The following is a 23872-nucleotide window of genomic DNA, read 5'->3' on the forward strand; positions in this document are numbered from 1 at the left end:
CTGTTAGATGGTGGGAATCCAGACAATGATAGTGTCACCTGCTGACCAGGACAGGGAGCCACAGAAAGCCTCAGTCACTAATGGTGGGAAGAAAAAACAGCACAGCCACTATGGGAGATGGTCAGCAGGTTCTTATAAAGTCAGATGCAGAGTAAGCACACAACCTGCTGGTCCCGCTGTAAGGTACTTACCAAGTCATTTGAGAACTCATGTTTGCACAACTACCTGCATGCAAATTGTCCCAGCGGAACAGCCCTCGCCTGTGCACTGTACTTCGTGACTTCCTACAAAGACTATGGACAGGGACAAAGCCAAAGAAGGAACTTCACAGGGATCATCTGGGTTAGACAAGCTTAGCCAGGGGGTGGAGGTGAACTTCATCTCTGATGAGCGAGTGATCACTGTATGTTCTTGCTATGTTGTATGGAGAACCACCCACCCAGGTGTGGTCTTCCCAAACAGGCTCAGTCAGCCTGATTCACAATGAGAGACAGTCTACAAAGTACCCGAACCTTCTCCTCAAACAAGTCAGGGCCATGAAAAATCAGGGCAGTATGAGACACAGTCACAGCCAGAGCAGCTGGAAGGAGCCATGATGGGACTCAGTGAGGCAACTTGGATGGGATCTTGGGCGAGAAAACAAAACCATGACAGCAAATCCCACGTGGAGATCAGTAGTAATGTATGAATACTGTGTCATTAGCTGTGACAAATGCACGATGGTAAGATTGGGGTTAAGGACAGGACAAGTGAGTGTGGGGTGCCCAGGGACCCTGCACTAACGTTGTTACTTCTCTGTAAATCCCCAACTATTCTAAGATAAAAGAGTGTTGTTTGTAAAATAGCCATAAGAGAGGGAATCTGTCCAGGAGGATCAAGAATCTACTTTTCCGGGGTGCCTGGGTGGCTGGCTCAGTGGGTTAAAGCCTCTGCTTTTGGCTCAGGTCATGACCCCAGGGTCTTGGGATTGAGCCCTGCATCGGGCTCTCTGCTCAGCGGAAGCCCTGCCTGCCTCTCTGCCTACTTGTGATCTCTCTCTCTGTCAAATGAAAAAAAAAAAAAGAATCTACTTTTCAGTTTTCCTGGACCTGCGATGCAGGGGCTGGAGAGAGGTGTTGTGGGGAGGACAGATGGCAACTCAGACACCAGGCAGGGCTCCAGAACGCTCCTCTCTCCGGATCCCCGTACCATCGCTGCACCTGCCTCCAGGCTGCTGAGAAGGTCCCTTACTCTCTCTCCCCCAGGACACAGAGTCTGCAGGTCCTCCCTCTGGACCTGACTCAGCTCAGCCCCGTGTGCCCCCTGGCGGTGAAGAACGGGAGCGCAGCAGCGCCCCCACTGTAGCCACAGGGCTGAGGACAGAAGACCAGAAGGGCCTTTGAGTTTCTCCCCAGGAACCTCCCTAGGGTCTCCTTGTGCTCCCCAGGAGGGACACAGGACTGTGCACACAGGAGAACGCCCCATCCACTGTCAGTCTCCAGTCTGAATTATCTATCTATATTCAAACAAATTGATTCTTCATTCTGCCTCTCCAGGCTTTCAATGCAGTTTACCCATGGAATTTACTATGTATCTTTCTTTTTGTTCTAGAATTTTTATTTGGTCTTCTTAGTTCATTCTGCTTTTTTGCTTCAGTTTCTTTTCTGTTCAACATTAATAACAAGATTTTCTTATATTCCTTCAACACATATTTATTTAGTTCTTTGAACATAGTTCCTGAAGATGCGTGGGAGCCTTTGATGCTGATTCCCACATCTGGGCGCACTGGGAATACTTTTCTGTTGACTTTCTCATTAGAGCCACACATTTCTGTTTGAATAAGTCATACATTTCTTTGTATGTCTGGTAATATGCTCTATCAGAGTGGATTATGCATTTTATGTTTAAGCAAATCTGAAATCTATTTTATTTTTTTGAAGACTGTTCTTTTCCTAGAATTGTTTAACCTGCTCAGACCTCACTGTGGCCTGAGCCCCTGCAGTGCTGACAGCTGTTGCCTGTGCCCTGTTTTTCTGCATCCAGTGGCTGCATTTTCACCCCGGGTCCTGAGTGAGCTGCCCTCTGTCTGTGCAATTAGTGGCCACTCAGGATGTTCAGTTTCTACTCAGATTATGACACTCATCTTCTCTGTGGTTACTTTGTTCCTGAGATTTCCCCTGAGACTTCCAAGTGCCCTGGCAACCATGAAGTTTGACGTTTGATGCATTCATCTGGTATTGGATAAGGAAAGGGTTAAGGTGTAGGCAGGGAGAGGCAGTGGGCCCCTGGCTGGGAGACTATTCCTGGCAGGCAGAAGCTCTAAGCTAGAGTCAGCAAGAGATAAGGAAACAGACCCCTGGTCTCCAATGGTGTCGAATGGTCACCAGTATTTTTCGTTGGCAGCTCCAGTGTATCATAGAAAATGACCAAACCCCAAAGAAGTAAGTCATTAATGGTTTCTCAATGGTCCTTGCTCAAGCCAAGATGTCACAGGAATCTCAAGGCCACCAGCTTCCCAGTCAGTTCTCAAGAAGAGACTGCCACTGAAAGCCTCAGTAGCAACCCATTCAGGACCCCTCTCACTCTAGAGAGCTTTCTCTTTCCTTTCTGTTCTCACCTTCACTAATAAACTTTCACTTCACTTCACTACCCCTTTTTAAAAAAAGATTTTATTTATTTGACAGAGAGAGATTACAAGTAGGCAGAGAGGCAGGCAGAGCAGGCTGGGGGAAGCCGACTCCCTGCTGAGCAGAAATCCCAATGTGGGACTCAATCCCAGGACCCTGAGATCATGAACTGAGCCTAAGGCAGAGGCTTAACTCACCGAGTCACCCAGGCGCCCCTCCCTTCACCCTTTTGTGTCTGTGAGATTCATTCTTAGACTCCATAAGACAAAGAACCCTGTCATCCTGTATGTGGCAAGTTGGCATGGAAAATCATCACACTTCATCCATCACAGGGACTTCTCTGGCCTGTGTAATGCAAATTTGGGTAATTTGCCCTTGTAAACCTTTTCTAGTATTTCCCATGGGTCAAACACAGGGGGTTCTTCAAGGCGAGATAAAATAAGGTGTGACCTTCCCAACAAGGCAAGGTCTCTTCTTAGGTTCCCAAAGGCTCTCCCTTGGAGTTTTTTTTTTTTTTTTTTTTTTTTGACAGAGAGAGAGCACAAGTAGGCAGAGAGGCAGTCAGAGGGTGGAGAGTGGAGAAGCAGGCTCTCCACTAAGCAGAGAACCCAAGGATGAGAGGCTTGATCCTAGGACCTGGGAATCTTGACCTGAGCCAAAGACAGACCCTTAACTGACTGAGCCACTCAGGTGTCCCCTAACCCACTGGAACAATTTGGATTATAAAATTTAGGAAAGGATGGCCTCAGTAGGATTTATCAGTTAAATCTCTCCTGCAGAAAACAGGGCTCTGCATCAGGACCCCAACATAAGAGTTTTTTGTAGAACATGTTTGCCCCAAAGTATCTGGCTAGTCAACTTCCTCCTGACATACTGGATGATAATTATGTAAGTAGACCTCCTCAGAATAAACCCAGGTTCCTAGAAAAAAACACAGGCCTTCCCTGGCAAAGGGGACAATGACTCTCACTCTCTCTCTCTCCATTCCTTCTAATGGATATGGGGCTTCTCCCTCATTTCCCTGGTTAATGGGTATCATTGGAACCCACTGTCTCTGGTTAGTCTACCACAGGAGGGGAACTTTAGGAAATATTCCCAGGCAGCTGCTGAAACTTCCTTTGTTTTGGGGAAGTTCCTTGTCTTCTCTGGCCTGACATGACTGCCTACTTCCACTCTGGTGAAAAACAAACAAACAGAAATCTGCATCTGCTCATCTGTCCCAGCTGACAGGCTTTAGAGCAGGAACATTCTCTGCCTTCTGGGGGGCACTCTGCCTCTTCTCCCTCCTCCTCCCCCTTCTCCTGCTTCTGCACCACCTAGGGTGCGGCCTGAACACACTGCTCATTTCAGATTCCTCACCAGGGTCTCAGGTAAAAATTGATAATGGGGAACAAATTCTTCTGATTTCTAAAGGAGAATCCAAGTGAAATATAATGGGTATTTAAACTAATGTAAGTTTATTTGTTTAATTAAGAAAAACATGTCCTTAAAGTTATCAGCATTAACTTTTTATTTTATTTTATTTATTTATTCTACCAAGATTTACTGAAGGTCAAATAAGCTTTTGTGATCTCTGTTATAATTTTTTAACAGAAAGATAACTTAAAATGATGGTTAATTTTATGCCTTGGAGTTTTCATGGATAATTGGTTAAGTTAGCTTTAAAAGTCTTTGCTAACCTGAAGCTTTAAAGGTTTGCTTGGATAATAAATTGGGATTAAATTCATTGGACATGTAGGTCTTTTTCAAGCAGGATAAAGTGCTAAAGCATTGATTACTGGGCATAGACTTGTGGTTTTGACTTCTTATTACAAAGAAACTAATAATATTTGAGTTTGTTGTTAAACATGTTTTGTGCTTAACTGATACATAAATTTACTGTCCATAAACTTCTGGTATAACAGTTTACAATTGGTTACTGCTTAATTTTCACTAAAGACTACGGTTTCTCAGAGTGCAGAATTCTGCTAAGTATAATTAATACTGATGAAATTAAGGGAAACAACTCTGTATGTAGAAAAGCAGGAGATATGTAAGAAAGATATAAGAAATGGGAATACATTTTTGTTAAAGGTAAAAAAAGGTAATTTTGTGCTAAATAAGATTGATTATTTCAAAAGAAATGGCTCAGGACAACATCTAAATGCAAAAAAAAGTTTTGGAGGGTTTGTAAAGGCAATCTTTGGAAAAGAATTGTCATATGTGGTCCCAATGGACTAAGATTGAAAAATATTTTTTAAAAAGATTTTATTTATTTATTTTTCAGAGAGGAGGAGAAGCACAGAGAGAGAGAGAGAGAGAGAGAGAGAGAGAGAAGCAGGCAGAGGGGGAAGCAGGATCTCCACTGAACTGAGCAAGGAGCCCCAAGCAGGGCTTAACCTCAGGACCCCCCAGGGTATGTATGTATGGGACCCTGGGACAATGACCTGAGTTGAAAGGCTTAACCACATGAGTACCCAGGTATCCCTGAAATAAGTGGGTTTTTAAAGGTGCACTGGTAGAAGGTTGAAATTCCACTTTCTTTCACTTAAAAAAGACAAAGTTTTCTTAAATTAATGATCTCCTCTTAGTTAGAAAATGAAAAAAGTTGTTTTCTCTTTTCTTTACCAGCCCAGGAAAACCAGTTTCTGTATTTTGTCTCTTTAGTTAAAACGTCTCAGGTGTTTTTTTTGTTTTTAAGATTTTTATTTATTTATTTGAGAGAGAGTGAGAGAGAGTATGAGAAGGGAGAGGGTCAGAGGGAGAAGCAGACTCCCTGTGGAGTTGAGAGCCCGATGCTGGACTGGATCCCTGGACTCCGGGTTCACGACCTGGACCTGAGCCAAAGGCAGTGGCTTAACCAACTGAGCCACCCAGGCACAAAAAACTTCTCAGTTTTAAGGGAGGTAAGTTTTGCTAACAACTATATGACCTTGCTTATTTGCCTTTGGAATCTTACTGTCACTTTGGTCAAATAAATAATAAAGTTTTGGGTTTTACAATAATTTGTAGTCCTACTTAGGCATATGCTTTATAACTGAAGTTTCGCATAAACTTCCACAAAATTTACATTGTAAAAGAGGTTTTTTGACCAGTTGGGCTTGTTTACTTGGTATGTTAAGTTACCAGGAAAGCACCCTCAAACAAATAATGATAAACCACAGGTTATGTTATCTGCGCAAATGCTATGTCTTCTAAAAATGATATGCAATTTTTTTTTTTTTTTTAAGATTTTATTTATTTATTTGTCAGAAAGAGTGAGCACAGGCAGACAGAGAGGCAGGCAGAGGCAGAGGGAGAAGCAGGCTCCTTGCTGAGCAAGGAGCCCGATGTGGGACTCGATCCCAGGACCCTGGGATCATGACCAAAGCCAAAGGCAGGTGCTTGACCAACTGAGCCACTCAGGAGTCCCTGATATGCAATTCTTAAAGTTTTAATATGTTTTGGTAATAGGGTCATCACAACATTCAAATTATTAAAATGTTGTATGTCACAGAAATAATTGAATTTCCTTGTCAATTGCATTTCAGTCTTTTGTCATTTATAAAATGAGATTCATCTTCAAGAAGATTCATAAAAAGGACTTTCAGGGGGCACCTGGTTGGCTCAGTTGATTAAGAGTCTGCCTTCTCCTTGGCTTCTGGCTCAGGTTGTGATCCCAGAGTCCCAGGATGAATCCTGGCATCGGGCCCTCTGCTCACCGGGGAGCCTGTTTCTCCCTCTCCCTCTGCCTGCTGCTCCCCCTGCTTGTACTCTCTCTCCCTCTGTCAGATTTTTTTTAAAGGTACTTTAGAAGAAATACAGGTTTTTGGTATCTTCAAAATCCTAAACTAAAATGAGTAAGAATTTCTTGAACTAAATAAAAGCTGTATTTAAACTAAACAAGAATCAGTAACATGGGACTAAATAAACTAAGAAAATGTTTATAGTTTTGTGACTCTTGTTTAAAACATTGCTGGTTCTCCAGTGTTTGGTCTTCAGGGTTAAGAAAACTTTTTTCTTAAGATAACATAAATATTCTTTCTTCCATGGCAACTATACTTATTTGCATAAGCTCAATAAGAATCTGTTCTCTTTACAACAGGACAGCATTGGAAACGGGTTATTTTATGAAGGTTTTGACTGGAATGTCATATTTGAGAGAGACATGCATGGACTCAGATATGACCAAACAGCTTTAAGGAACTGAAGTTGACTTTATGAAACCTGGAGCCCTAAAGCTCCTTGGAGCTGTTGGCCTGACACCTTGCTTACAGAGTTCCCAGCAGCCTCACCAGTGAGTAAATAATGCCACTTCCTGGCGGGCACAGGAACCTCAGACACTCTGGGAGCTCATGAAGAGGAATTCAGCTGCCCTCATCCAAAACTATTGCAGACGTGTCTGATGGCACGTTCTTGGCTTGGCTTCTGGCCTGGAGGGGCTCCCAAGAGTTCCACCTAGAGATTCCTTGCAAAAAGTTCCGACAAAGGAAACATTTTAAAAGATCTATACAGCTAATTGCTATTCTTGCCGAGCTTACATAAATAATTAGAATAAGTTCATTAAATTGGACTTACTTTAAAAAAATTAGTTTTGATTTGGTCATCTCTGAAAATGAGGGTTATTATAATAGAGAGAAATTATGTTTTAGTAACGTCTTTATGGATGTTAAATTCTAGCTCTGATCATCTTTAAACATTTGTTGTTTGCTGAAGCTAGACAACCTGAGGTAAACTTTAGAGAAATTGCCACAATAGTTCATGTATAGGCAATTCTCTTGCTTGCTATTCTGTGGGGATAATAACAGGATCCTTTGTGCATATGATTATTTAAACCAGAAAAATGGGATTAATTCCCTAACAATTTTATAATTCAGCTAGCAACTTGACAAGTTCTGTGTGGCTGGAATGACAGAATCACTTCTTTACAGCCAGAGCGTGCCCCACTGCATGAGGTTAACTATAGACTTATGGAGCTCATGGGTGACGCCACTTTCTCTATGACTGCATTGGATGATACATTTGAAGTTGCCGTTATCTCTTAAGACAAGTTTTCTCCCATTTGCCAGTGATTCCTTGTGGTTGGGCTATTGTGAAGGTTAGAGCTCAAACAGAGCTTCTTGATGGTTTTATCCCTTAGACATATTTGTCCTAGAAACCACCTCTCCTGGGGTCCGATTACAAAGGCTTTTCAAGCATACAACAGCCCCCCTGGTAGAAAGGCCCTCTGCGCTCACTATGGGACTTCTAGGTCTCACCACAGGAGCTACAACATGAAATAAGCAAAACAGTATGTTTCCTCATAAGAACTCTAAATATCCGTCCCAGGCACTAGATACACTCAGCCAAGAATTCAGTGAAGTCAGAGAGGGATTTCTCAGGAACGGGCCACTGTGGATTATCTACTATTGCTACACCATTTAGGATGCAAGGGGTTTCTTTATACGTGTTGTTTTAACATTACAGATAATTCTCACAAAGTGTCTCATTTCATAGGGGACATTCATGATCAATTTAAAAAGTCAAAATTATCCACTGGTCTATTTGATGGAATTGGTAATTGGGGATCTTACCTAAGAGATGTGATCACAATTTGGAGCTTGATATTTGTGTTATGCTTATTCTTTTGCATGTGTTGCTGCATGTGTTGTATGATGGCCATCATGACTGCCTGAGCCCTACCATGGGCCCCCTAGGTGGATCCTGGATGGATTCTAACTGCCTTACAGCCCGCCACCCCATTTCCGCAGGAAGCAGCCAGAGCAGTCATCGTCCCATTCCCTAAGAGCAGTTAGGGCTGCTGTTCCAGGGGACAAATGAATAAGGAAAGTGTGGTATAGGGAGGGAGAGATGGGACCTCTGGCTGGGCTCTGGTATATCAACACCAGGAGAGTTCATCCTGAACAAAATACAGGACACAGTGAGGATGGAAGGAAGGAGGGGGGGATGACAAGCCTGGGTTTTGCCTGTGATCTTCCCACTGCTACAACAGGAGGGCTTAGCTTGGAAGAGATGGGAGAAGCCTCCCTCCACAGGGAGCTGCTGGGCACTGAGGTGTTCTTGACCTCTGCCCACAGGGGTGCAGCTGTGCACCAGAGCGAGCAGTGGCCACCGAGGCCCACGAACAAGGCCTGGGCTTCAGGAATAAGCCCAGCTCTGCTGCGCTCTGGCTCTGGTGATCACGTGGAGATGCCCTGGTGCCTGAGTCCGCAGGTTCCCATGCGGGGGAGGGGCGGGAGAAGCCCCAGTAGGGCTGCAATTGTGTTCCATTGCGTGCCTGTTCCTTCTGGTTCTAGACGGCTCTGCTGACACACCATCTGCCCTTCAGACTCTGAAGCTCCCTGAACGCTTGACTCTGTACTGTCCAGGGTGTCCCCCTGGTCCTCTCCATGCATCTGTCATGACAGACATCCTGTCAGTTAAATTTGAAAAGTAATATGGACTGCTTTTCCTCTTCAATTTTCTTATGACTTTTGTATGCTAATTAATTCCTCTTTTCAAATTAATCCAGATTCCATAATGAGTAACACATCTCTCTACTAAGGCTAAAGACAGTACTGACATCATTGTTCATAGACAAGTCATTAAAGCCAACTCTCTGAACAAAAGTTTATTTCCTAAACATTTTTCTCCATTGCACGCTTTCTTATTAAGGAACTCTAACAGAGTTGACACTATGATCAATGGCTTTTTCCATCTTAGTGCTGTGGGAGGACCAGGCCTGCCCAGTGTTATGCTTTCCATCCAAATATTCATATATAGTATTGAATCTTCTCAGATGTTTAGTTATTTATATTTTTAATTTGTTTGCAGCTTACTTTGTGTAAGTTAAATACACATTGATACATTTTATCAATTCTCCTATCCAATATTAGAATTTGCTGTGTATATTAATTTAATGTAAAATGTTAAAACAGCTGAAATCATAAGAAAATAACTTTAAAAAAGTATTTAAATTTGGGGTATAGTTGACATAGAATGTTCCATTAGTCTCAGGTGTACAAGTAATGACATGACAAGTTCGCACATCATGCTCTATTCCTCACAGGTGTTGCTCCCACCTGCCCAATGCAGCCCTTTGACAGTGTCATCCACTGTCTTCCTCATGCTGTGCCTTTTATTCCTGTCACTTATTCATTCTGGAACTGGAAACCTGTGTCCCCACTCCTCCTCCCCTATGTCCCCAGCCTCCACCTCCTCCCCTCTGGCAACCTTCTCAGATGATCATTTACTGAAGGAGTAATGCCTGTGAACAAGAGAATCCTGTGAACAGAAAGTGCACTGTGTAAGTATTTGACACTTGGCTTCACAGCTCAAAGGACAGCGTGAACTTCTGATGACACCGTTTCCATGTTTGCTGCTCTTATCACCCGTCAGTACTATTATAGAAAGTTCTACTGTTCCAAGGACATTCCTGCATGCAGCTCATTTATAATGTTCTTCAAACAGTTCTTTTTGACGATGGCCGATGATTTCTGTTGCGTCCTTAGCGCGGACAGCACGTGCTCACACGCTCAGCTCTCACACAGCTTTGGGGCGTGATCTGCATGTCATCTTTACATGGCTGGCAAGAGCAAGACACCAGTGAGTTTTCAACAAAAGTAGCACAGATTTTTTTTTTTTTTTTTAAAATCTGGATATGCCAAATAGTGTTTGCTTTGCAGCAAATCACATACAATCTGTGCATTCTATGGGGGCACCATGGGTGTGGGATTGGAATATGACTGTCCCAGGGGGCGGGGGACAGGGAGTGATGTTGTATCATTATCTCCCATTGTGTTATGTTGTGTGCCTTGTCTCTCTTTTCGCACAACTCATATGTGTACACAATCACACACAGACACACACACACAACACACAGATACACACGCATTACCCACATGTGCATCACTAGGTCCTCACTCAGTGAAAGCTGGAGCCTCCTCCAACCCCCCTGCTTCCTGCCTTGGGACAGCGCTCTCTTAGTATCTCCCCTCAGCGGGGTTGGAGCTCCAGGAGGCCCTGCATTTCCTGCCTTGGGCTCCACACACCAGCCACCTTCCTCTACCATGACCCTGGAGAGAGGGAGACAGAGTCTGGAGTCCAGTGGTGTATGCAAGAGCCAAGTTCCTCAGACGACGAGACCAAGATCTTTGTGAGCCAGATGAAGAGGAACCCCGAAACCTGAGGAATGTGCAGCAATCCCACCAACATAAACCCCATGACAGCCAGCAGCTTGGGGCCTGGGAGAAAGCAGAGAGTCGAGCACAACTCCCACCCCAGGGACGTGCGACCCTCTTGACAGGTGCCCCCCTCGCCCCCGTGTCAGGCTGGGGCAGGCAGAAGGTATGAGCTAGTGGCTGTCCTCATAGAGCCCACAATGAAGATGGCGAGGCGTCCACCCTTCTGAGGGCACGTGACTGAGCGTGTGAGGCAGACTGAGAGCTACTGAAGACAGACACCTCCTTAGATGTCACACGAGAAGCAGAGACATGGTTTACAGGGTTCATAGGCCAGACCCCCAGTGGTCGTGGGAAGGTTCATGAATGAGCTGGAACTCTGTGTAGACCCTGATGTGTGTGTACGATCTGGGTTGATGGGGGGATGAGGTTCCAAGCAGTCAACAGTCAGGCTGGGCAAGGTGTGGGTGACATTGGACATGGGGAGGTCAGGACATAGGTGGGTCAGGCATAGGTGTAGTTAATCATTTCTAGTTAATGTCTCGAGGTTTTAGTATATGAAACAGTTACTGAAGGGCCTTGCATGTGGGATCCAGGCATAAACCAGTGAGAGGCACGATTAGGGCTCAGACTTTCCCATACCGGAGTGTGAATTCCACAGTTTGCCATATGGTTCTGTTTCAGGCCCTGAGTTCTGTTTCAGTCCTGCCTTCTCAGGGCTCACAGCATCAGAGGAGAGAGATGGTATGCAATGAGGTTTGGTACAGTGTGTAAGGATGGAACCAGGATCTTTCCAGAACTTTTTTAGGATCTGGGAACAAAATCTAGGAAGAGGTGCTCCTATGACTCCCATCACTCAGGCCATTACAGAGATGTTAAGAGCTGTGCAGGAACTGAGGAGCAAGACAGAATATGTCCTTCTTACTGTGTCACACTAGCACAGTCTACACAGTGAATGTTCCCTTACGGAGAAGCTAGTGGGAGTGGGGTGCAAGGACCAATGTTGGGGGGCTCTGGAGGCATGCCCTGCCCTGACTGACAGTGCCTGGTCCTGGGGAGGAGGTGGGCAGGCCCCCCCACCCTGCAGGTCACTGTGGCTGGGAGCTCCAGGAGGACAATGGGACCTTGGGGCAGTGACAGGATGGCTAAGACAATGACAGTGACTGAGCTTGGACATGGAGCCTCTGCCATCCATGGTAGTCTCCATGGGCGGGAGTCCAGTGGGCACTTCATGGAGGGATGAGATGGACTCAAGAAGACGTGTTTCCTGTCGTTGCAGAGACACTTGAGGTTTGGGACAAGAACATCAGCCGCACTGGTAAGGACTCCCCACAGCCCAGCCCTGCAGCTCTTCGCAGCCCAGCCTGGGGCCGCCCTCTCTCCAGAGCTACTCGCACATGGGGATAGAGAACATCTAGTGTGGGATGGGGGGCCATGCGCTGAGGACAGTGGCCCATCTTGAGTCCCCTGGGCAGTGACATGACACACTCTTCTTAGCCCATGCTGGGGAATGTTCTCTTGGAGAGCACGGCAGTAGCTCTGGGGCTCATGGAGGTTTCTCACTCTTCAGGCTCTTTCCCAGCAGAGACAGAGCAGCTTTGAGGACCTATCAATACTGAGCTAGAGATACTGAGTTATAGGCTTCATAAAAGGGTGGAGAGTCTCTGAAACGGTTCTTCCCTTGGAGGAAAATGTCAGAGGTGGTTCCCACCCTCTTGTCTTGGGCATGGCCTGGCTAGTGCTGGTTCCTTCTGCCCCCTGAGAGGGAACACTTCCTGCCTCACCCTGGCAGGCAGCAGGTATCGCATCTAGGTCTGTGGAGTCTATGCTTTTCCAAAAGGCCTTGCCTTAACGGTCCATGTTTGTTCTTCCACAGAGTCTCCCAGAACACACGTGACCCACCCCCAACCCCCTGACTGTGGGGTCACCCTGAGGGGCTGTGTGCTCTGGGTTCCTGCCTTGTGGAGATGACTGTGACCTGTCAATAAACCAGGGAACACCAGATCTAGTACAAGGAGCTTATGGAGACCAGGCAGAAGGGGATGGAACTATCCAGAAGTAGGTGGCCATTGTGCTGCCTTCTGAGATGAAGAGAGATACGCGTGCTGTGTGCAGCATGAGGGGCTGCCTGAGCCCATTACCATGAGATGGGGGTTGGGGGATGAGGAGTGGAGCCCTATATCAGGGGTCCAGGAGCCTTCAAGAGACTCTCAGCAGAGTCAGGACACAGGGGCACCACTAACTTTTCCTTTTCACCTCTGATCCTTTTGCCCAGCTCACCATGCTCACCATGCTCACCTAGGTGGCATTTGCTGCCCAGGTTCTTCCTGATGCTCTCATCACTGGGGTTGTTTTAGCAGAGGTTTAGATTGTTGGAACTATAGTTGCTACAGTTGTGTTCTAGAACAATAAGAACTCAGGGGGTGAGGACATCTAATTTCCTCATTCTGATCGGCCTGTCTCATCCCAAGGGTTCAACTGAAACTCCTGTTCCTATCTATTCTGAAAGAGATATGGAGGCTGTACAGCAAGCCTGATGGGGGAGGGCAGGATGGGGGTTTCCCTGGCTGGCGGGAGGGCAGGCTAGGAGAAGGTGGGAGGCTGGAGACCTGCTGGACCCAGAGCCCCACCACCACCTTGGGCAATGCACGGGCTGCCTCTGGATTCCAGGATCTCGATCTAAGGTCACATCTCCCACTCCTGTAGGAGGGTTCCAGGAGCAGGTATGCATGAGATCCAGAGTGTACCAGAGTTCTGGGGAGGGGGTCACTTGGTGGTGGTAAAAAAATTCTCGGGTCCTTTTCCCTCAAGATCCTAAATTTTAAAAACTGTTTTGTATTTAAATTCAATTTAGTTAACATATACTTTATTATTAGGCGCAGGGGTAGAAATTAGTGATTAATCAGTTGCATATAACACCCAGTGCTCCTAACATCATGTACCCTCCTTAATGCCCATCACCCGATTATCTCTCCCCCTCCACCTCCCTTTCAGCAACCCTCACTAAGATCCTCTTATAGTTTACCTCCATCTCTGTTTTTATCTTATTTTTTTCTTTCCTTTCCCTATGTATATCTGTTTTGTTTCTTAAATTCCACATATGAATGGAATCAAATGGCATTTATCCTTCTCTGGCTGACTTATTTCACTTTGCATAATACCTTCTGGTTCCATCTAGGTCATTGCAAATGGCAAGGTTTCTTTCTTTTTGATGGCTGAATAACATTCTATTGTGTCTGTCAATCTATCAATCTATCTATCTATCTATAACATTCTATTGTGTCTGTCTATCTGTCTATCTATCTGTCCACCACCTCTTCTTTATCAATTCATCAGTCGATGCACAACTGCCATCAGATCCTAGATTTCTTAGAAAGAAGAGTAAGCCAGACTTCAAATAAAGTGGGAAATGTGATGCAAGCATGTCATGTACATATGTCTGTCTGGGGGCAGAGTCACAATCCTGCAGAAATTTGTATAGAAGTTTGTGTGGAGGTTTGTATATGTGTGTGTGAGTGAGCGCGTGCAAGCATGTATGAGTGTTCGTGTATACACACATACCTGTGTGTGTGTATGTGTGTGTGTGTGTGTGCACACTCTGCTCTGAGAATTCCTCATCCTTGCGTCCACCCTGGCCAGGTCATGGTTGCCCCGCCCCACCCCCACCACATGGGTTACAAGTTCCATCCGCAGCAGGTGAGAAAGTGAAAGGGACTCAGGGTGATGAGTGAGGGGGCGAACTGGTACATGTCATGGTAGGAAGAAGAAAACAGGAGCTACGTTGGTGGGACTCTCTTCCTCCCCAGGGTTCTGCTTGATAAAAGCATCAGACACTGGTTAAAAGGATGCACATGAATTGAATCATTTAAAACCTCCTAATAACCCTGTGAGATAGGGAAAGGTACCAACTCCAATTTATAGGGAAAGAAACCAAGGTCACTATGAAGTTAACTGAGTCAATAGGCTGAGCCATGACTCTAACAAAATGGTCAGGTGCTGAGTCCAAGTGATCACCATTTTTTTTTTTGACCCCTGGACACTATTCACCGGCCTCAGTAAGGGTCACCACCTTCTGTGGCTCTGACAGCTCCTGCATATGCATTTTTCACTGTCCCTGTAGGGGAGTCCATGGGGTTTGAGGGGATGGGAGAGCTGGTTGTACGTTGGTGGATGGAGTGTGTTTGCTGGAGGTGGAGGGGAAGGAGAGCACATCTGGGCTGTAGGGAATCAGTGGAGTCTGCATCTGGGGTGTGAGGTGGACTGTTCAGCATGCAGAAGTGGGGAGACCAGCCGTGGGTGGGCAGAGTCCACTTACTGTTTTGTTGACAGTCTGAAAGCACAGCCTGAGTGAGCCTGAGGGACACGGGGGTGAGCACTCATGACCTTCTAATCCTGCTGTCTCTGACTTGTCTTCTTCCAGCTGACTTCCTGGTGAGGCCTGCGCTCCAAGGTGAGAAGTGACGTGAAGGTGGCACTTCCTGATAGCCTGACAGTAGCTCCAAGTGAGAGGAAAGCAAGTAGGATGGTAGGAAGTTGACCTTCATGTTGGAAAGAGAAAACGGGATGTCTGTCTTCAAAAAAGGGGAGGGCTGCCCTTTGGGGAGGACTGAGTAGTTCCTTATGGGCTGGTGGACTGGGGCCTCAGCGTCTTGCTGGATGTAGGCAGATGCTGACCTCAGTTTCTGGTCTTTCCAACACAGCTGCTTGCTTCAGCAAAGCTTCCAAGGGGAGAAGATAGTAAAAACTCATCAGCAAAATGCAATTCATAATCATATATATTCCAAGCTCATCACTGCCATATTTTATTGGTTAGAAGATATTCCAGATCCCACCCATACTCAGTAGGAGGAGATTCCACAAGCCCATGTGGACCAGGAGGTGGGGACCATTGGGCCTTATTATAGAATCTGCACAGGGATGTTCCAGGTGACAGATGGAAGGAATGGGGGGTAGGAAGGTCTCTGCGCTGGATGTGTTCACACACTGGATGTGTTCATAAATCTGTACTTACCAGGCTGTTACCCTGCAGAGTAACTGAGCAACATAATTATACTCTGGCTGCCCTGCTGAATATGACCTGCAGGCTGAGTTGTGTTATCCAAGCAGGGTGTTAGCTATGAGAATCACGCTCATTTGGAAAGGTCTGTCTCAACTTTGTAGATCCTGAGAGGTCGTCCTCTCTGAATATTTCCCTCCTCATTTGTCAAACCTTCTAAATCTTTAGGAAGCGTGATCACTACACTCAACCATTTTGTTTCTTTCCTGCATCGTGCTGCCTGGCTAACCCTCATCTCTTACTATTTCTGCCAGTCTGCCTCAGACAGGATTCCACCAAGACATTTCTTGTGATTCCACTCTGTCAGTTTCTTTCCCTTCATCCAGATAATTTCTTAGTGATTTTCTCTTGTATTGATGAGTTAGTTACATTAGGAGGTCACTATTCTCTAATTAAATCTTCCTAATAACTTTTGGACCTAATGGGCAAAGTTTCTCTTTCCAAGTTTCAGGTCCTTCCCATACAGGGAGAGTCACGAGTAGGTATAGAACCTCATCAGCATGAGACAGGTGGGTCACAAAGGTGTGCACCTGTATTTTCTTTCTATCTCAAGCATGTAGTACAACATCTGGCTCTCAGCTTCTGCGTGGAGGCTGCTTCCCCAAACCTCATCAGGATAGTTACATTTACCAGGGTATTCACCCCACTCTGAATTCCTTCATGTTTCTCTCACTGAGCCTAGCAGAGAGCCTGACATCTGCTACTGCCTATTATGTGTCTGCTAAATGGAGGTGGGGTTTCTTGGGCAATTCAGAATTTATTACAAAAGACTGAGACATGCACAAGGTTGAAGACATTTATAGAACACAAAAGAGTATACAGTAAAAAGTAAATTTCCTCCTCTATTCCCTCCACAATTCTTCCAAACTCTCTCCTAGGTCATAAGAGCTATTACCAGTTTCCGCAGTATTATTATGGGAGAGATTTCCATTTTAGGGGGTGGCATTTTATGAAATAATCTACTTCTAACTTTGTTCTCAAATAACAATATATTCTGAGAAGATCCTAGATTTTTACATACAAAACTCATTCAGGATTAGATTTTGATATTAGGTATTGGTAATAACAATTCTGCCACAGGTGATTTTTAAAAATTTAAGTAAAGCAGAAATCACTCTCATTCCACAGCGACACAATTTCATGGAGTACATGTTCCCTCAGATTAAAAACCCCTTCATTCACCAGCCTCCCAGGAGGTGACTTTTGTCTGTGTGACTACATTTTTGCCATTGTGGGGACACAGAATGTGGTAGAAGGTTTTGTCCTAAAAGGAGGGAAACATCCACTTTTTCTGCTCTCCCTGCCCCTGCTCACGGACCACAGACATGGTCTTAGGTGCCCTGGTCATGCTAATACGGAAATTTCCCAGGGTCATCGTCAGCAGCGTGTCTGGATAGCCACGTGGTGCAGACTGACCCTACAGTCCCAGACGGCTCACCTCACTCGTGGGACACACACAAGCTGCTGTCCCATGGACTACTGTTGGCTGGGTTTCTGTGGCACACAACTGAACTAATGCATATGGAGAGGGGAGGGCTTCCTGGAGGGGGCGGCCATGGTGGTCTGTTCTGGAGATGAGCAGAGACAGATACACAGGGGGCAGCACTGGGGGCTCCCTGGGACACTGTCTGTGTTGGAGGAAAGGAGAGCTGGGCCCCAGGGGCAGCACAGGGAGACTGGAGACTGTTCTCCTCTCACCTTTGTAGCCACGGGGCTGTCCTGGGGCGTGCATGGACTCACCAGCTGTTACAGTTGGGGGCCTGTGTTTCTTCTCTTCCCTTCCTGTACTTTTTACAGAATTCCCCTGTTGACTGCAGCCAGGATGAGAATCCCTGCTGGTGACCTTTCCTCCTCGTCCTCCTGTCTGAGGGCAGTGGCTATGGGGGTTGAGATTTGTGGGGGTTGAGAAACCCCTCAGAGGAAAAAGGAATGCAGGGTCTTTTGTCATGGGGGTCCACCAGAAATCTGCACTTACCCAGGCTGGCTTGGACGGCCCACCTTGAGAGTGTGGACCCCAAATGCCTCATATCTTGTGTCCTGATGATTCCAGATATTCACTGCATAATGTCACTCTATTCTGTGTGTCACCAGCAAGTCACTATGTCCAGCTTCGGTTCCAAAAGTGGGTATTATTACACAAGGGCATGAATACCGGAGGATGGGAACACTGGAACCATCTTGGGATCTGCCTACAGCAGGGGTGACTTTGGGAACCACCTGAATGTGTGGCCTCTCACAGGCCTATGGCTAGGAATGCAGAGAGCAGACCAAATGAAGAGCTCAAGTCCGAGGATGTTGGTGATCACTCCCCAGGAATCCAGATCAGAGTTGGGATGTCACACGTAGTTACAGGGGGACAGGGCCTGAGGCTCCACCAGTCAGGTGACCACATGCCAGACTCTGACTCAGGATGTGTGTGACAGAGAAGCTGGGACAGTCCTACATGCATTTGGCACAGGTGGTGTGAGTGGCCGTCGTGTCATCCTGCTGCCAGGAGCAGCAGTGACAGCAGTTCTGGCCTCAGGGTGTAGTCTTATGAACAGTGGGACCTGTGCCCAGCACCGGGGGCAGTGGTTCCTCTTTGGTCCTTGAACTGGGGTGTGATGGTGGATTCTGTTCCTGCCTGTGCAGTCTTGGGCCTGTTCTGTGGCTTTCCATGAAATAAAATGAGGCCTAGTACTCTAACATTATATACACAAAATATATATTTTCCCTATAAATATATATACTCATAATATATGGATTTAATTTATATTTAATATCTCATCTTCCTTTTTCTTAAAATATGTTTTAAAATTTATTTATTTTATTATATATAATTTATATTTTATATGTTAAATTATAGATATGTAACTCTCCCTGATAATACATTTATACAAATGTATTTCTTTATAAATATATATAGTTTCAAATAAAAGAACTTGGACTCTGTTTTGAAGAAAAGGAGTGAGTAATGTGTGAAGGAATTCTTTCAGACAGCATGGATTCAGAAATATTTTCCAGTAGTATTGAGATATAATTGACATAATAGTTTATAAATTTAAGGGCACAACCTTTGGATCTGATTTGTTTACATACTGCAAACTGATTACCACTGTAGCATTAGCTAAGACCTGCATCCTGTCAGTTACCGGTGCGTGCGTGTGTGCATGTGGTGGGAACATTTAAGACCTACTCTTTCAGCAATCAGATTTTTTCTTTATGTTGAGCTGATAACCACATTCTCAGTCTGCCACCTGGCTGGACTCCATGAGAGAAAAAAAAATGTATCTCCCAGCATGCCTTGTATTTTTCTTCCTACAAAAAAACCCCAATAAATGTGTTTGTAAGACCCTTCCCCACAATGAGTGCTCTCCTCAAGGACTTCAGTGCTTCCCCCTCTCTCTGGTAGAGCCCCAGGATTGCTTGTGACTTTGGTACCAAATACTCCGGTCTTTCCCCAGACCCACCATCTTAGAATGTAGGTGAGGGCCCAGGAATCACTTACTTTAGCAGCCCTAAAGAGGAAGTTGATGCATGGCCATGTGGGGATCCTGCTTCCTGTGCTCACTACTCAGTGTGGGATCTGAAGACCAGCAGCAGCAGCAGCACCAACCTTGTTATCAACCCAGAATCTCATGCTCTATCCCAGACTGTCTAGACCTTCATAGTCTAGGAAATTCCTGTGCACACTGAGGGCTGGGCCTCCCTGGTCTCTGTGCCTTCTGGACGCAGAACCAGACTGTGCAGTGCGCTCTGGGTGTGCGCTCTGATCTGCCTGCTTAGTGCTGAGGAGTCCAGGGTTTGGTCCTGTTCCCTTCTCTTTTATGGTTCTCACCCCCTGGTGACCTCATCTCTGCTGAAAGTTCTAATCATCATGTATATGCTGTCACCTCCCAAACCTATTTCTCCAACCCAGGTATTTCTCCTCTCCTGCACTATCAAACTGGCACCTTGTTTGCATTTCTTTCTTTCTTTCCTTTTTTTAAAAAAATTACTTTATTTATTTATTTACTTAAAGAGAGAACATGAGCAGGGAAAGGATGGAGGGAGAGGGAAAGACAGATTCTCCAGCACACTCCAAGCTGGGTGGGGAGCCTGACGCAAGGCTCAATCTCAGGACCGTGAGATCATGACCTGAGCCGAAACCAAGACTCACATGCTCTGTGTACTGAGGCACCCATGAGCCCCCTCATTTGCATTTCTAGTAGATATCTCAGATTTAATATTCCTAAATTGGATGCTTGTGTTGCTGTTTCCCCAAATATCCTGCTTCCAGAGTCTTCCCCATATCCAAGGAAGGCACTGCACATTTCTGCCTGCAGTCTGAAATACTGGATGCCCTCCCTGATTCCTCCTCCTCACCACCCAGAATGAATCCATTAGGAAATCCTGCAAAGTCCATCTTTAACTATCTCTAGCACCCAATCACTTCCTATTACTTTCTCTCATTATACGACACCCCACATCTCCCACTTTTTTTTTTTCAAAGATTTATTTATTTATTTGAGTGAGAGAGAAAGAGCAGAGCAAGAGAGCATGAGCAGGAGAGGGGTAAGGGCAGAGGGAGAAGGAGAAACAGGCTCCCCTCTGAGCGGGAAACCAGGTGTGGGGCTAGATCCCAGGACCTTGAGATCATGACAGGAGCTGAAGGAAATGCTTAGCAAACTGAACCACCCAGCCCCCTGACACTGCACTGGTTTCCTACAGTTTCTGTACTGGTTGCTTGGCCCTGTACCTCTCAATTCTGCACAGCAGCAAACAGATGCTTCTAAAACAAGCCCTCCAGGTGGATCATCTGTTCCAAACCATCTTTAACTCCATCTCACTCAGAGAAAACTCAAAATCCTTCTAATCCTGGGCATCTGCCCTCATGTCACCTGCTCTCTACTCCAGCCTCGGTGGCCTCCTCACCTTTTCTTGAATACAGGACACACTCTGCCCTAGTGAGTGTGCACCGGAGGTTCCCTGCCTGGAAAGAACTCCCTGCAGACCTCCTCTTACACAATTCCTTCATGTCCTTCAATTCCCTCAGAGCTCACCTTCTCAGTGAGGCTTGCACTTAGTAGCCATCCTTCCTGTCCCCACACAGGTCTCCTCTGGGTCCCCTTCCTCACTGCACTTCCCAACCTCTAACAAACACTTCTCTTAGTTACTAGCACAGTCTGCCCCTCATTACCAGCACATACGCCCCACAGGAAGCTCTTGCTGCACAAGTCCTGGAGACAGGGGAGATCAGAGGGCCTGTCACCCCAGGGCCAGGTGGGACAAGGTTCCACTGAACTGGATGATGACCCAGCAGAGGAATGACCATGTCAAAGCCCAGGATGCACCTAGCACAGGCTGGACACAGTCCCTCCATGCTGGCTCCTCAGGGTCTCTCCTGTCCCCACCCCCAGAGGAAGCCCAGCAAACTTGGGGAATCTGGAAGGCTCTCAGTGCTTTTATTTCCTCTCCGGAACATTAGGAATCCTCTGTTTTTTAAGTAACCTATCAACTCCTCCTGGCAAGCACTGAAGAAAACGAACTGCATCCAGAGTTTTAATTTCAACCAGAGATTAAGAGCGGCAGCTTCCTGGGAAGAGAAGCACAGACGGGGATGGAGAAGGCCCCTCTGCTGGAGCAGGGGAGCAGATGAGGGAGGAGAATGCAGGGCACTGGGGGGCGAGAGGCAGGAGGGCAGTGGGGGACAGAGCGGGGCTCCCCGGGCCGGGCCGGACGGGGCGGCGAGGTGGGCGGCGTGGAAATACCTCACTGAGCAGGAGTCTTCCGGCGCCGAGGGGCTGCGACCCCGCCCGACCCTCCTCTGGGCGCGGGGCCCGGGCTCATGTGGAGGGAGCCGGGAGGGCAGAGGGAGCGGGCACCGAGTGGGGGAGAGCAGAGCCGAGATCCGGAGGGTCGGGGGAGCACAGGCCCCGGAGGGCCGGGGGAGGATGGGTGTCTGGGGCTAGGGGCTGCGGTGAGGCGACTTTCCCAGAGGTCCCGCGTCTCCGCCGGGAGGTCCCCTCGCTCCCGCCCCGCAGCTGCCTTTTCCTATCGCCCAGGTCTCGGTCACGGCCGGGGCACAAGCCAGCAGCAGGACTATGTTTCGGGACCCCAAGACCCAAACCCTTAGGGTTCGAGAAGCAGCGACGTCCTGGCGGGCCTGGTAAGGACTTTAGAACCTGGAACCCCGGTGCCGCTGATTGGCTTCTCCAGAAACCTGTCACCCAATGGGAGTGCGAAGTGTTTGCGCGTCATGGGTATCCAGGCAGGAGGACTAGATACAGGCTGTGAAAGAGAGAAATGAAACCCGGGGAGATGGGGATTCCCTGGCGCTGGGCTTCCCTACACCGCCGCTGCCCTTGCTCCTGAGACTCTGAAGACCAGTCCCTTCTGGGGATCTGAGACTTTGCCCTGACCCATCTCCTCCTGCACGGTGATCAGGTAATCACTTTGTCACCCTGTCTTCCCGAAAAGAGCCCAGGGGCTCTGAGGAAATCAGGCCGAGACCCTCAGTCCTTTCCCGAATATTGGCTGAACTGGACTTTCTTACCCCTCAGCCCTCACCTCTGTCTTTCCGGACTCTTCTAGAGAAAACTCACCCCCAGAGCATTTGCTACCGGAGAGAGGGCAGCCCTGGGAACAGAGATGGAGGGCTTTGTCTTTACACCTGGAGAAGCTGGGTCTGGTGCACCAGCTGCAGATTCTCACTGAGCCCAGTGTCCTTTTGGTGGATCCACTGTCGTGGTAGCACAGTCTTGATAACCCCTGAAATATCAGCAGTCTAGTTCGTGAAAGTGATTTTGGCTCCTTCCACAGAAATGCGACCATACAGCACAGCAGTCAGACTCACAAAATTCTTCAGTTTCCCCAAACAGTATCAGTCACTGCTGTATTCTGAAATAATCTTCATTCCCTAGCCTGGAGATTGTCTGTGACTGTCCTGGACATACCCTCAGTGCAGGGACGCACAATTGTTATCGTGTATTTCAGCTGGAAGCCTGTCCAAGCTTGGATCACCTGGAAGTGGCAAGTGTTCAGTGCAGTAGAAATGCCCTTCCCCCGTGTCTGTGCATTGCCTGTGTGTGTGTGGGACACCTAAGGCATGGGTGTGGTTATTGGGGCTCTAGGCATTATCTGATTATCACAAGGAGGCAACTGGTTTTCAGGCAGCCCCACAGAGGGTAGTTATACCAGATGCACAGAATATCTTGCTAAGCCCTTTACATATTTATGAATTAAAAATCTAGGTAGCAACATAAAGTCTGAGAATTCTGCTGTTTTAGAATTTGTTACCTCTGTTTCTGTCCCTCAGCCTGTGTCTGCTGTCTGCAGCCCTTCTCTCTGGCTCTCTCATCCCTCAGGCCCTCCCCTCCCCTTCCTCCACCATCTCTCACTCCTGAACTGGGGCCCTGGTGCCTCCCCATCACCTGCCACCCTTTTCCCCACATGGGTCAGCGATCCTGCTGACATGAGTCAGCTCATGTCATGTCCTCACTGAAAATGCTCCAATGGCTCCATCTCACTCCTGGGAACCCTCTAGAATGTAGAGCACACTAGCACAGGTGCTTTGGACTATTTTGGTGAAAACTGTATCTACAGCATAGAAAGCTGTTCCTGGTACATAGTAGACACTAAGTTAATTGTTGAAAGAGTGAATGAGTGAATGAAATATGACTGTATTAGAACTTAATTCATTCCATAAAAATCACAAAGGGGAGTATACTAAAAAATTGAGAAAGATTTTGTTGCATGCAGTTAGTGTGCACAGTAGCTCATAAATTCATTTCAGGGGAAGAAATGCTATGTGTTTATTTGTTACACAGAGAGCCTGGGTATTCATTTTCTATTACTGCACAGCTGATTACCACAACTTCATGGCTCAAAACAACACCAGTTTTTTAGCTTACTGTTTTTTAGTCAGAAATCCAGGCATGGGGGACTTCTGGCTGGCTCTGTTGGTAGAATGTGTGACTCTTGGTTTCTGGGTCATGAGTTTGAGCCCCATGTTGGCTATGGACCCTACTTAAAAATAAAAAAAAAAGAAAAAAAAATCAGGCACGATGTAGATGGGTCCTTATTCAGGATTTCACAAAGCTGTGTTCTCATTTTGAGATGAGCTTCTCCTTCAA

At 46.7% G+C, this 23872-nt stretch overlaps 1 protein-coding gene and 1 long non-coding RNA gene across 2 annotated transcripts in view; both read left to right on the forward strand.

Annotated features, from left to right (window-relative positions):
• LOC101690568 (HLA class I histocompatibility antigen, alpha chain G) overlaps positions 1–23872 on the forward strand; it is a 171935-nt gene that overhangs the window by 44552 nt on the left and 103511 nt on the right.
• Positions 11220–18530, forward strand: LOC123387570. The gene is made up of 3 exons (XR_006602013.1): positions 11220–12041; positions 12600–12781; positions 15144–18530. It is a non-coding gene; the product is annotated as an uncharacterized LOC123387570 (long non-coding RNA).

Source organism: Mustela putorius, unplaced genomic scaffold (genome assembly GCF_011764305.1).
Source record: "Mustela putorius furo isolate JIRA1106 unplaced genomic scaffold, ASM1176430v1.1 tig00003856_pilon_pilon_pilon, whole genome shotgun sequence".
Classification (NCBI taxonomy): domain Eukaryota; kingdom Metazoa; phylum Chordata; class Mammalia; order Carnivora; family Mustelidae; genus Mustela; species Mustela putorius.